Raw genomic sequence first — 15,176 nt, 5'->3', positions numbered from 1 at the left:
AAAATAACCCAATTTATTTTATTTTCATTATTTTTATATCACCCTTCCTTCAAGAAGCTCAGGGTGGTTTACATGGTTCCTTCCCTGTTTTTGCCTTCACAACAGCCCTGTGAGGTAGGTGAGGCTGAGAGATTATGTCTGGCATAAGATCACATAAAAAGCATTGTGGCTGATTGGGGATTGAACCTAGATCTTCCAGATCTAAATCCAGCACCAAAACCACTACACCATCCTGGTTTTCTATATAATAGTTTATCTTGTTCCAAAGGAAAACTATGCAAATAAGAAAGTTGTACTACATATTAGGTTTCAAGATTACCATATGCCTAAAACTCTTACCATTATGCTTCTCATACAAGGAGTGAATGACCACTGGAGAGCACTATAAGTTGTTGGACATTGCCTCCTCCATAAAATATATTTAGAGATACTTGTTAAATGTGGTCCTTTTGCTGACCTAAGGATGCAGGAAGAAGAGCAGCACTCTATCTACACACATGTTTTAGTCAGGATGGAAGAAATCTGGTTATCTACTTCTGAAAGTTCAGAACTTCCAAAAGTAGTGTAGGGTGAGACATGAGATCGGGAGGCAGTGTTCATTGTTCAAAGGAAAATAATCAAGAGACAAGCCCAAGTTAAGGTATGCCAAAATTAGACCTTTAGCTCCTAGTAAGAGCGTAATGCATGTTGAACCTTTCATGGAAGTTTATTCCATTTGGAACTCCTGGCAAGATGATTAGAAAAGTACTTCTTATGGAGAAGGAAATAATCTCAGTCCACTCAACAAAATGTAAGATAAGCTATTTGTGCAAGAGTATCTCTAAATAGAATTTCCCAGAAGCCTCACATTCCAACCATATAGGCAACATTCCTACATACATTCCAAATGTCCTTGTTGCTTATTTTAATATGTTACTCTGTAATGCTATTTTATGTTACTTTCTATGTTGAAGAAAACATGAGCAACTCGCCCCATCATTCTTAATATCCTATTTTTTTTGAAGATGCTATAAAGTATATTAGCTGAAACAGAATTCCATTTGCATCTGCAAGGCATAACCGCTCCTTTCCTCTTACCAAGATCTGTAAGCAATTAATGAAACAGACTGATTGATGAAGAATTAGTTTAGCAAGGAGGCCTTGAGAAATATTTGATTTACAATCAATTTTGCATTGAATATTGCAAAACTATGAACAATTAGAATTGGGACATGAAGACCTATGTTTTCCTAGAATGTGTGGGTCTTCCCAGGTTTTATCCAAAGATTCAGGTGCCGTCCAAATCTGCATGTGTATTCCCATCAGGCACATTGTGGGTAGTCAATTTTGGCACCAACAGGGACTGAAGCTTCAACTACCTCCTATAAATGGTGGTCAGCACTGTCAGAGCAGATCATGCTAACCTTTTCTTAGAAGATGTGCACTAAACTTTCTCCATGACATATAATCTTGTATGCAAATCCTGTTACTGAATACAGTGGCTGCAACATTGCCATTTTGCACTCACATGACCCAATCTAGCATGGGGATACAGGTGTTTTGGTTCCATAGACAAAGTGCATTTATCCTTTCAGGAGGATCCAATGAATATCTTCCACTCAGCACAGCTTTAGGATAGTGGGCATGTGGACTTCAGTTGATTCAGAATGCTGTTCACCTGGTTACTTACAGGGACTGGTTGGCTAGAGTAGCCATTTTCAACCACTGTGCCATGGCACACTGGTGTGCCACAAATGGTCAGCAGGTGTGCCATGGGAGTTTGAGGGAGGGTCATTTATTAATAGGGCCATTGGGAGAAGTAAGCCCCCCACCAACAGCACAGTGTGCCTTGTCAATTGTCAAAAGACTGATGGTGTGCCTTGACAATTTTAGTACCTTGTCAGTACTTGTCAATTTTAGAACCTTGTGCCATTAGATGACAAAGGTTGAAAATCACTGGGCTAGAGCATTTTTGTTATGTCATAATAATATAATAATAATAATAATGTCATCTCCAGTAGTCACCTATTTGCTATTCAGTTTTCAATTTCAATTCAAATTGCTGGTTAGTTTAAAACCTTGACTAGCCTGGGGCGAGGATACCTGAAGGTCTCTCTCTGATGTTTGGTCAGTAGTTATGAGAAGCAGGCCCTTTTTGGTTGCAATGTTTGTGTCCTGGAATGACCTCCCTAAGGAGGCTTGTCTGGCCCTGTTTTGAGTTTGCTGAATGGTGAAGTCTTCTTAGGAAAGCCTTTGGTTCTCTGATGAACTGCTCTGTGGATCTGCTGCTCTTTTATTTTGTTGCTTGTTCTAGTTTGCATTTGAGGTTTGAGTTAGTACTGTGTACAGTTTTTAATGATTGTATTGACTTTGATATTATAATCTGTTTTCATACCATTTCTTTTGTAGCCGCATTAGTTTTAACCAGCAGAAAAAGTTGGGTGTAAATCTTTTAATGAATAACTGTGGACAGATTTCCTTGTGCTTGTGAAGGCTATATTCTCAATAACATTGTTTCAATACAGTGGACTAGATCTTAACTGGACAAATTGTGGTCTCTAAATGAACCAAGTGCAATTTTCGAGTAAATCAGTTATATGACAAGAACTACTGCTTTAAGATATTGTGCAATAAAATGATAAATATCTGTCATTGTTGATCGTGTCCATATTTGGCATCATTGTCAAAGTAGCAGTATACCTAGAGCTGCCACACATCTTTGGAACTCAAGTAACACTTAAATTATATTTGCATTCAGTTTTTAGGATACTTTGCATGAACTTCTTAGAAGACATTTTTCACTGATCACACCTTCGCCCCCCCCTCCCCCAGTGCTTTGGTGAATGTACCCAGGGCTGGTCATTGAGGCTAACTGAAGCGGGTGTCTCAGAGCCAGCGCATCCTGCGCACCTATGGCAGCCACGGGCTGCACCTTGGGAGAAGGGGACTTTCATCCCCTTCCCCCAGGTAAAAGTAGTAGCTCTGCAATTCAATGGGGCTACTTGATTCAGGTAAGAGCCTTCGTGTCAGGCACCAAGCCTGGCGTCACTCCACTGGTCCCGTTTCGCTTCCTCCCTGGCACACCTCTCCCCGCTGCCCACCTCCCCGTCGCACCTCTCCCTGTCATCTGCCTGCCTCCCTCCTCCCTGGAACGCCTTCTCCCTGCCTTCCCCTCCCCCACTTTCCTCTCCACTGCTTGGTGGTCTGCGCAACTGCCAAGCAGCAGAGACTGGGCGCCTGCCCGGTACTAGCCCAGTGCCAGCCAGCACTGGGCTAGCATGGGCGTTCGCCTGGCATTAGATCTCGCAAACGTGCCTTACGGCATGTTTGCAACAGTGCCTGCCGGCAATAAGCCAGCACGTTGAGGTCAGGATTGGGCTCTCAGGCAGCATATGGATGGGGAGGCACCCATCTCTGCCTGTCAGCTTTTCTCCGCTGCTTCTGCTTTTCCTTTCACTTCTTGGTTTGGAAAAGGAAGAAGACAGTAGAGGACGTGGAGGGGGGAAGTGCTAAGCTAGAACATTGGAAAGTGAAAGAGGCTGGCACATCATTGGATAAAGGGGGTGGGCATTTGGTTTGCTGCCTCAGGTGCCAGGAGGTCTTCCACTAGCTTGTACCATAACTTGAAAGCCCATATTCTCCTTTTTGGAGACGGACCAGGAGGTTTTCATACATGGCACATTCTTCTGCTAGTGATATGTTTTAGATTTAGTTAAAGTGTGGCTTGTTTGAAGGAGCAGTACATTGTTGGCAATGCTTATTTATGGAAAATTCACTGTTTGGGTTCTGAGGTTCTTTTTCATCTTCAACATTTGTTGACTCTGTTTTATTTTTATGTTTACATAACCTCACATGTTGCACAGAAGCTGTATTCTCCTTTTAGCAATGCATGCATTCAGAAACATTCAAACCTTTTTCAGAAGATTTACAACCCAATCCTATGCTTCCCTAGTGCCCAGGGCTACAGTGGTGCCAAAATAGCAACTGCTGTAGCCTGTGGAAGCTGTGCCAGATCTCCTCAGGGCAAGGGAACAAACATGCCCTTACCCCACGTAAGATTCAGATAGCACCAATGGATCTACTCAGATCTACACCTTCTATTGAGCTTTCCTGCAGAGAACCTGCCGCCATCTCTGCCCCCTCCTCAGCCCACTCCTACCTTCCCCCCGGCCAGTTCTGCCCCCTTCCCGCCCTCTTCCCGCCCCCAAAAAGCCTTACTGCTGGCCAGCGGCCATTCCTACTGCCAGGAGCTCTCAGCAACGATCTTTTGGAGCTGAGATCCAGCACCAACTGGTGCTGGGCTCAGCACTGGTGGTGCATCATTTCAGCTGACTGGTACTTCAGTTCCTTATAGCACTTTTTGCAACAGCCCGGGCTAGCAGCACTGGCACCTCAGCCCATAAGATTGGGCCCTTTGCTCATACTCTAGAACAGGGGTGTCCAAACTTTTTGACAGGAGGGCCACATCGTCTCTCTGACACTGTGTTGGGGGCCGGGGGAAAAAAGAATTAATTTACGTTTCAAATTTGCATAAATTTACATAAATGAATATATTAGAGATGGAACTTATATGAATGAATGAATGAAGGTCCTGCAATAGCTCAAGGCCTATAAAAGGTCTTTCCTTTGCTACCGCTACTGCATCACAGATGTGAAACAGTAAGCAGTGGAAGGAGCCCTCCTCCCACAGCTCACGCGAGAGGTCGAACAGTGGCTGTCAAGCTGAGTGCAGTTGCATCAGGCCAGCGTCGGGCTCCAGCAAGTCTTCGGAGGGCCAGAGGCTCATTGGAGACTGGGGGCTCCCTGAGGGCCGGATTGGGAGTCCTTGAGGGTCACAAGTGGCCCCAGGGCCGGGGTTTGGACACCCCTACTCTAGAACAAGGGTGCCCAAATCCCGACCCTGGGGCTACTTGTGGACCTCAAGGACTCCCAATCCGGCCTGCTGAGCCCCCAGTCTCCAATGCGTTCTGTCCCTCCGGAGACTTGCTGGAGCCCACATTGGCCTGATGCAACTGCTCTCAGCGTGACAGCCAATTGTTCAACCTCTCTTGTGAGCTGTGGGATGTGGGCTCCCTCCATTGCTTGCTGTTTCATGTCTGTGATGCAGCAATGGCAGCAAAGGAAAGGCCAGCCTTGCTTTGTGCAAAGCCTTTTACAGGACATGAACTATTGCAAGACTTCATTCATTCATCTAAGTTCCATCTCTAATGTATTTATTTATGCAAATGCAAGACTTCATTCATTCATCTAAGTTCCATCTCTAATGTATTCATTTATGCAAATTTATTCAAATTTGAAATGTAAATTAACTCTTTTTTTCCTGGCCCCCAACACAGTGTCAGAGAGATGTTGTGGCCCTCCTGCCGAAAAGTCTGGACACCCCTGCTCTAGAATAACATTTTTATATCTGTTTGCATCATAAATTCAATACTGTTTTAAAATCTTGGAAGAGTGAAATATGATTGCTATCAAGGAGATTGTAGAAGTCTAGTTCTGTTTGTTAACTTGTCTTGATGCTCTGTTTTGGGGTTTATTGTTATGTTGTCTTGCTTTTATTGTGGTGGTGTTTTAATTTTGGGCTGTAGGCTGCCTTTGTCACCTTTTTCTAGGTTGGGAGGGAAGCAGGTTGGGAATGTTTTCGGCAGTACAATCCTAACTTGTGCTAGAACAAGCAGGCCAGCAGGCCTGTGCAGTATCCAGCGCAAGTTTGGGGTTGGCTGAGGCTCGGCCCAAGGCAAGGGGAAATAATTCCCCGGAGAGAACAATACCCCAGGGAGAAGTGCAACAGCCCCAATGGGTCTACTTGGATCTGCGCCACCTCATCAGGTGGCGCAGATCCAAGCAGAACAAAGCAGCCTGGAGCTGCTCCACGCCACCTGGGAACGGGGTCTAGGATCCGGCATAACTGCTGTGTCCTCGCCCCGCCTCCTGCTCCCCACCTACCCATGGGCCTGCCCGCCCTCCCTCTACCCCAAAATGCCTCCTTCCCACCTCCTCCCCGTCCTCTGCCTGCCCTTCCAGACCTACCTTCTCCTACTGCCACGGAGGCTGTCTTTGGCCTCGGTAGGCCGGTGCACCTCCGTGTGCTGACACGGCTTACTTTCATGGAGGCACAAACGTGCTTTACAGCACATTTGCAATCCTCCTGGGTTGGCACAAGTGCCCTGTGCCAGCCCAGGGCACAGTTAGCATTGCACCCTGAATGAATGTGCTAGTCTACTTTGTTAGTGCACCAGAGTAAGAATTATAATGGTATAAGCATCAGGCTCATTAAGCTAGAGTAGGTGAACCCTGCCAGTACTAAGGGGAGAGAAGTAAGCAAGCTCTGGATCAGATCCAGCGCCCTTATAGGAATATAGCAGATGCAGAACAGACACAGTTTGCTTCAAAAACACATTTAAAATGTCAAGCAGCAATGTTTTTCATCTGGATGCAAGACTTCGCTAAGAAGTCATGTGACTGAAACATCACTCAAATGTGTGGATGTTAGTTTATCAATGTATTAATCTATTGATTATATATGCATATCTGTAAAAGCAATAGTTCTGAATTTTTTTGGTTCCTTGATGACGCAAGTCATCATAGCAGCCATCATGTTAGAAAAGGCATTCCCTCATATAATAAAAAAGAGAGATAAATTAGAATTGCTTGACTGCACGAGACAAAAGGATCTTATTCTACCTTTTTGTCTTTATCAGTAGTTATCCAGATGTCTCTGGGATACTCAATAAGGATATTCTCCCAACCCCCAAAAAAGTTCATTGCTCCTGAATTTATAGGTTCTCTTTGGTTATCAGAACTATTCTCCCTACATTTGTGTAATCTAAGCTTCTGACAAACACTGTAGGGCCACTGTGTGCAAGAATGGAGCACCTCCCTAAATGCATGGTGCTGGCACACAAGCCCTCAAACATAATCTTGTCCACTTTTGTCCTCTTGCCGGGAGACTGTAAACATTTACAGCCCAATCCTATCTGGGCCTATCAAAGTGGAAGGCCCTTTGCAGCACCACGAAAGCTGGAGCGCAGCTGCAAATGGGCAGAGGTGCTGGGTGCTCCTCAGAGCTCCACCACTCTTGGTTAATTGGCAGTGGGAGTGTGTCAGGGGCAGAGAAGGAGAGGGCAAGGAGAGTTTTGAGGTGGGGGAGGGGTGGATCCCAGCAGTACCAGTGTGCACCAGGATCCTATCCCCTATTTTCAAATCCCCTTCACCTCTTTTCTCTCTTCAGGGACCCATAGGTCAACAAGAGGCCTAAGCAGAAGTAAATTGAAAATATTTTACTTACCTCTGGCAGACCATCAGCACAGGATGCTGTGCACTCCATCAACTAACAACCCAATCTTACCAACTTTTCAGCACTGATGCAATCACCATGCAGCCCCAAAGTAAGTGAAGAAACATTCCCTTACCTTAAGAACATGAAAAGCCTCGTTGGATCAGGCCATAGGTCCATCTATTCCAGCTTCCTCCAGCCCACCAAATGCCTCAGGGAGCACACCAGATAACAAGAGACCTGCATCCTGGTGCCCTCCCTTGCATCTGGCATTCTGACATAACCCATTTCTAAAATCAGGAGTTTGCACATACACATCATGGCTTGTAACCTGCAATGGATTTTTCCTCCAGAAACTTGTCCAATCCCCTTTTAAAGGCATCTAGGCCAGATGCCATCATCACATGCTGTGGCAAGGAGTTCCACAGACCAACCACACGCCGAGTAAGAAATATTTTCTTTTGTGTGTCCTAACTCTCCCAACACTCAATTTTAGTGGATGTCCCCTGGTTCTGGTGTTATGTGAGAGTGTAAAGAGCATCTCTCTATCCACTCTATCCTTCCTGTGCATAATTTTGTATGTCTCAATCATGTTTCCCCTCAGGCGCCTTTTTTCTAGGCTGAAGAGGCCCAAATGCTGTACCCTTTCCTGGTAAGGAAGGTGCCCCAACCCTGTAATCATTTTAGTCACTCTCTTTTGCACCTTTTCCATTTCCACTATGTCCTTTTCGAGATGTGGCGACCGGAACTGGATGCAATACTCTAGGTGTGGTCTTACCATCGATTTGTACAACGGCATTATGATATTAGCCGTTTTGTTCTCAATACCTTTTCTAATGATCCCAAGCATAGAGTTGGCCTTCTTTACTGCCGCTGCACATTGGATCGACACTTTCATCGAGTTGTCCACCATCACCCCAAGATCTCACTCCTGATCTGTCACAGACAGCTCAGAACCCATTAGCTTATATGGGAAGTTTTGATTTTTTGCCCCAATGTGCATGACTTTACACTTACTGACATTGAAACACATCTGCCATTTTGCTGCCCATTCTGCCAGTTTAGAGAGATCCTTCTGGAGCTCCTCACAATCACTTCTGGTCTTCACCAGTCGGAAACGTTTGGTATCGTCTGCAAACTTATTATTAATTATTATTAACAGTATTTATATACCGCTTTTCAACTAAAAGTTCACAAAGCGGTTTACAGAGAAAAATCAAATAACTAAATGGCTCCCTGTCCCAAAAGGGCTCACAATCTAAAAAGATGCAAATGAATACCAGCAGACAGCCACTAGAACAGACAGTGCTGGGGTGAGGTGGGCCAGTTACTCTCCCCCTGCTAAAAAAAGGAGCACCCACTTGGAAAAGTGCCTCTTACCCAATTAGCAGGGGTTTACTTACCCACCTCACTGCTCACCCCTGTCTCCAGGTCATTTAAGAAGAGGTTGAAAAGCACCGGTCCCAGGACAGATCCTTGGGGCACACCACTTTTTACCTCTTTCCATTGTGAAAATTGTCCATTGACACCCACTCTCTGTTTCCTGGTCTTCAACCACTTCCCATTCCATGAGAGGACCTGCCCTCTAATTCCCTGACTATGGAGTTTTTCAGTAGCCTTTGGTGAGGGACCGTGTCAAACGCCTTCTGAAAGTCCAGATATATAATGTCCACGGGGTCTCCCGCATCCACATGCCTGTTGACTTTTTCAAAGAATTCCAGAAGGTTTGTGAGGCAAGACTTACAGAAGCCTTGCGGAGGCCCCAGCCTCAAAACCTTGAGGAGGCCTTTGTGGCTGTCCACTGCCATAGAATGCAGCATATGCCCCGTTAGCACAGCTGCATCAGTGGTGGAAAGTAGGGTTTGGCTGTTAAATTTTTAAAGAAATATTTTATGAGATTCAAAAATGGTGCAATTTCAAATCAAAGTGGGAAATGACCTCATTTCAGAAAGGAATGCGCTGATGCTCACAATACCAGTTAACGATTTCCTGTGAGCATTTGCTAGCATTTTCTGTGAAAGTTGACAACTTTCTATTCAGTGACTCATTCGCATGGCAAGCAGCATTATGGCATGTGAAAGGTAAATATTATAGTTCGTTGAAGGGCTCTGTATAGTTCTTGTGTATTAGGACAGATAAATAACTCTGTTCCAGAACATTCTTAGGAAGAAGCATCTGTTCTACTAATGACCCTTAGCAAGTGCTCTCACAGAAGTTTATGTCAGGATCAAAGTCTGTTAATGGAAAGTTATGCTACTGTACTGAGATTTGGCTTCATTTCTGGAAATAAAACTGAAGTCAGACCTTTTGTTTTCAGTTTGTTCCTTAGTTGCATCTGTGAACCTCTCCCACCGATCCCACAAATGACCGTTCTGGGGATTTAAAAGAATTAAAAAGTATGCAGGCTATCAGTAGTCACCAAACTGGTTAGTCAGGAGTAGAGGTTTTTGTTTCTAGTGAATAAGATAGGTTTACAGCCTAAATCTTACTGAACTCAATGGGCTTACTTCTGAGTAAAGTAACACCATTTACAAACGCTAAATGAGTAATGAGTAATTTGTTGTGTTGCCAAACTGTGTTACTTCACCACATTGTTTATACAGGTGAAGCCTGTTTATCCACGTATTTTTCATCCACAGATCTGGCTCAACACAGGTCCCCCGGACCCTCAATGAGCCAAACACAGCTCCACCTGAACCTTCCAGAGGCTTCCCAGTTCTCAGAATGCCTTAATTAGTGAAAAAATGTCATTTCTGGTTTTCCTCGGGATTTCCCTCAGCATTTTTCACCTCTCTGGGCCATTCTGAAGCTTGCAGGGTCCTCAGACGGACGTGCACTTCCTCTGCAGGCTTCAGAAAGTGAGAAAGGGCTGTAAAATTGCAGATTTGATTATCCATGATTTTTACCCTGCTCATGCCCAATCTCATCTGATCTTGGAAGCAAAGCAGAGTCAGGTCTGGTTAGTACTTGGATGGGAGACCGCCTGGGAATACTGGGTGCTGTAGGCTTATACCATAGTTTTTCAAGACTGAAGGTTGCCAACCAGAGAGGGGTCCCCCGCGGATACTGAGGCCCCACCTGTAGTCTGTTTTCTAAAAGTATATTTACTTAAGCTAAACTGTTTTTGCTGGGGCAGTCATGTGATTGAAACATCAATCACGTGACGTCAGAAAAAATGTGTGAGTTTTAATTGATTAATTTATTCATCTATCAATTATTGTTGCATATTTGTAAAAGTAATAATTTTGAAGCAAAAAGTGTTTTTTGTTTGTTTTGTTCTTAGATGGTGCAGGTAATCTTATAAGCCAGTGGTTCTCAAACTCCTAGGGAGTTTGAGCCCCGCAGTAAGTCCTTGCGAGGGAGGGGGAGGCAGCAACATGATCATCAGGATCACGTCGCTATGAAGGGGCACAGGGGCTTGGCTGGAGTTACCAGAGCATCCTGCAGCCTCCTGGAGGTACAGAGAGCCCTGTGCGACCATCTGCAGGGCTCCCTGAAGCTTAAAAAGTGAAAGTGGAGCATTTGCGCCCCACCTCCACAAAACCGGAAGTGGAGTGCAATTGCTCCACTTTCACTTTTTAAGCTTCGGGGAATCCTGCGGACAGTCGCACAGGACTCCCTGCTCCCCCAGGAGGCTGCAGCAGGGACTGGAAAGTGAATACCTGTCCCTGCAGCCCTCTTAGCTGCGTCCCCCCTGCCCCCGCCCCTTAAGGGGGCAGAGGCCAGAACCCTCAAGCTGGGGAGTCGCGATGCTTAGTTTGAGAAGCCCTGTTATAAGCCATCATCTTAGAAGAGGTATTCCTTCATAAAAGGAAATGCCTCTTTTAAGAAGGTGTAGTTAGCTACACTTCATCAGTGGTGCATGCCAAAGCTCTGACCCCCTTCCCCAGGTTGATACACTTTCGCAGATCAACTCAGACTTGTGCCAGCTATCTGAGTTGACCTGCTGGACTGACGGGCTTACCCTGGGGCAAAGGAATAAATGTTCCTTTACCCCAAAGGGGCTTCTGGAGGCTGAAACTACCTGCACCCTCCGCAGGATGCAGCGGATGCCTTGCCAGCGCTGCTTCATTGCCACACAGGGAGTTAGATAGGATTGGGCCACTAGTTACAGCTTTTACTGTGGTGCTCCAGAGAAAGGGAATATGGAGTCTTACTTGTAAGATGGTTGCTTTTCGCCATAATGAAAGATGCTAGGTTCCAGCTGCTACAATCAGACTGATCAGGCTGCCGTAGTCATGAGGCTGGATTAAGTAGCTTCTATGAGTGTCTGGTGGGAGACAGTTGCAGTCTGATGGGAGGGTATCCTGCACCCAAACACTTCCATTGGATCCACCGTTCATTTCCTTCACAGGCCCACCCAACCCAAGATATTGTGGTGCTCAAAGTAGCACCCCAGTTTTCTGTCCCATTTTTTACACATCAGTCACAACCTGCTTCTACTGCCATCTTACCCATAAAGCCATTTCTTTTAAACTGTCTAGGTGGGAAGAATGGGTATTCTCTATTGAACATGTTTTGAAGAAAAGGTCATGGAGGCAGTGGTGAAGTGTGTTCCTGGAGTGCATCATCCTTCTTACCACTTCCTCCGCTGCTTCTTTCATCCCTGCCCAACTGTTCCTTCTAAACATAATGGGAGTGGAAAAGGAAGTTGTCTTCCTTTCCCAGCATAGTCCATGTGACCTGTTCTAAAGAGTCAGCTGGGTGAGGAAGGTTGTTTTGTTTCATTCCTCTAGTCTTTCCCCCTTCATTAGCTTATTTGCAACAACTGCACTGGAGGAAGAGGTGGGTCACCTCTGCTCTGATGTTTTTGTTTAAGTGAGAGCCCAGTCTTATTAATGGGACTTATATATCCCGTTATAGTTAAGAGAACTTATTCCTGGGTAAGTGTGGATTGTGGCCTGAGTGAATGAGTATTGGAGTGTAGGGTGAAATGCTGGGTGGGCAGCAGGAAGGCATGGAGAGCGGAACACCCCTTTCAATTTGCTGTGTCCCCTAGCTGACAGCTTGATGCCATCACTTCACTCATTCTCATACATAGGCCAGCTCTGCTTCTTCAAAACAAGTGGGACAGGAGAAACCTTGGAGAAGTGAAAAGAAGAACTTTGGTCATTGGTTCATGTGCTGCTGGTTCAGCTTAGACTTGGCCTAACAATGGATTGACAAGAGCTGGGAACTTAGCTTATTCATTTAACAGTTGCTCTGAATATCTGTTTCTCAAGAACTGAACTGGCTTCAAAATCATGCAAGTCCAACCATCAGTTGTTTGAATATATGGAAGTGTTAACTATTCAATTAATGTCATTCTGTAATAGTGCAGATATATTTGAATGTTGTTCATGTTGAGCCCTAGTGAAAAGGTAAATGTTAAGTAAGTGGTTGCCTCTTCCACAAATTTCTTAAATCTTTTCTCTGCAACACAAAATTGGAAAGCAATTTCCCCTACAACACCAAACCAAACAGAGCAAGATAATTTGCGTTGTAGGTTTACACAATATTTTCCAACAATTTGACTTCTGTGCCAATAATATGCTCAAAAACCTTTAATAAGCAAACAACCCTAAAAGATTTGTTAGTTTGCATGCGTCCTTCAATTTTTATTCAGTTTCACCGATCAGAATGTTGCTGGGAGTGTGTGCCACCTTTCATTACTGAAAAAACTGAAATTAATGAAGATAACTATGTATTACTCATGCAAGCCACCCAACTGTCTCACAAGATTTGACATGGGATTTGGAGGAACAAAAGCTGAAGTCATGCTTGTAACATTTTTTGAGAGCTACAGTTCTGGAAAGAAGTAATTATGTACTATTCAGCCTGCATATGATAATCTTTTCATGGTTTTCACGAGGTAATAGTTCATCTATACTGTACCTGTATGCCCAACAGAATGGTTAATTTTGAGGTTAGTTGTATTTAAAAAGTGAACTTTCTATCAAAACTTATGTTTTGATCAGAATGGAATGTTCTGTTTGCATATATTGAAGAGACATCTGTTGTTTATATAAAAATATGAAAGCTCTGCAACTAATTTCTAAGTAATAACTTTATTCCATGATGTATTGATTATTGTGATACAATGGAAATCACAATGGATTGTCAGCTTTTTTGTTACTTAACTCTGGTACATTGGCAAGATTTTGTGTGTCTCACTCTCACGTTTGCATATTTAAATACGCTCCCATACTATGTGAAATATGCTTGTGAAGCATGGGAGAGCACTTCGTTCTTCTGCACCCATGGTTCTTCTAATGTACATCCATCCAACCTTTTAAGCTTACTTATTAAGGCCTATATGGCAATTTCAGTCCTGGAGCCCTTGTGAACATATGTGATGCTGGAATTTACTAGTCAAATTGCACTCGTCAGATATGTTGATGAATAATCAATAGGGAAATTTTGTTTTCTTGTTTTCTCTGAGCATGAGTCTGTGATGTTAGATATATTACATTATTGGTGCTTGAAATCACAAGTATACAAATTGTGTTTCTAGATATGTAGTACTCAGGGCCATCCCTAGAAGTGTGTAGGGCCCAGGGCAACTAAAACAGTGCAGCCACCCCCCCCCCATATGTTGATGATAGTTTTCTCCATTTTCATATTCCAAATATTCCTCAGCTATGATGATGTTTGCATGGCTATGTGATATTGCAGGGTCCCTGTAATCTAGTGAAAAAATGATGCAGTTTTTAGGTCACCTGTGCCCCTAGTGGGAATGTCTTGGCGAACATTCAGCCCAATCCTAGGCATGTCTTCTCAGAAGTTTCATTGAATTCAATGGTACTTGCTTCCAGGAAAGTGTGTATAGAATTGCAGCTTAAAAACCCAGTACACAAGATAACAGCAAGAGTTACCCTGCAAAATGCTGTTTACCCTTTGTGTGTATAGATGTTTAGACTAGAAGCTGGCAGAGTCCTGGAGATCCACAGGAGTAGGTAAGCCCTGAGCAGAGGACATAACGGGCTGGGGGAGTGTGGAACGGGGAGCAGATGGGGTGTGGGGATAGGCTAATTGGGCCCAAGAAGGGGCAGGTTTGGCAGCGAATCCTATCCCCCAAATCCTATCCCCCTCCCTGGACCTGATTTGCCTGCACGAATCAACTCAGAATTGCACCAGCAATATCACAGGTACGTGTCCAAGTGGTTGCATTGTGGCTGCTGGGTCTTACCCCAAGGAGACCTCCAGCAGTTGAAAATTCTCCTTGGAATGCAGCATAGTTCATGCCTGTGCTGCTGCATTACTGAGCAGGGATTTAGGTTGGATTTGGCTGGAAGTTACTGAAAAAGGAAAGTTCTCAGTGAAGTTTTCATATTTTTATTTGCAAATGGTCTTGTATTTAATGAAATTCCCCAATTGTTTTATTTTTATGACTTCCTTGTGGTATGGTTGACCCAACAACTGATTGATACAGTAAATTTGATGACTGACCCATGTTTAAACAGTTAAAATAAGAGGTTTTGCTCCTCCTATAATTTCTTGAAGTATGAAGTTATATTCCGCAGTAGAAAAAGGAACTTTTGTTCTTGTTTTTTTTTTTTAATTGCAGTTTTTTTGGAGCTACATACATTTACTTTGTTTAACAGCAGGGAACAGTACACCATTCATGATCCATGTGTTTAACGTACAAGTATATATTTTCTTATTTTTATTTTGAAACTTAACTCCTTCCATACACTTTTCATTGTGTGTGTATTACAATTCACTGCATTACAGCAGTGGTTCCCAACATTTTTTCACTTGCGTACCCCTTGGCAACCCATTTCCATAAATTACACCCCTCATATTAGCCCCTCAAGGCATTCTAATGCCAGCCCTGTCTTTTTCCACCATTATTCAGTTCTTTTTCAAGTATCAAAGGTCCTGGCAAGTATTCCTGGGGGTACCTGTACCCCAGGTTGGGAACCCCTGCATTACAGGATTACTT

General features: G+C 44.0%; 1 protein-coding gene across 1 annotated transcript in view; it reads left to right on the top strand.

Moving 5' to 3' along the window:
- Positions 1-15,176, top strand: part of CENPP (centromere protein P) — a 207,088-nt gene that overhangs the window by 101,313 nt on the left and 90,599 nt on the right. The window lies entirely within an intron of this gene.

Source organism: Tiliqua scincoides, chromosome 2 (assembly GCF_035046505.1).
Source record: "Tiliqua scincoides isolate rTilSci1 chromosome 2, rTilSci1.hap2, whole genome shotgun sequence".
NCBI classification, from domain to species: Eukaryota; Metazoa; Chordata; class Lepidosauria; order Squamata; family Scincidae; genus Tiliqua; species Tiliqua scincoides.
This window is presented reverse-complemented; position numbering and strand designations above follow the sequence as displayed.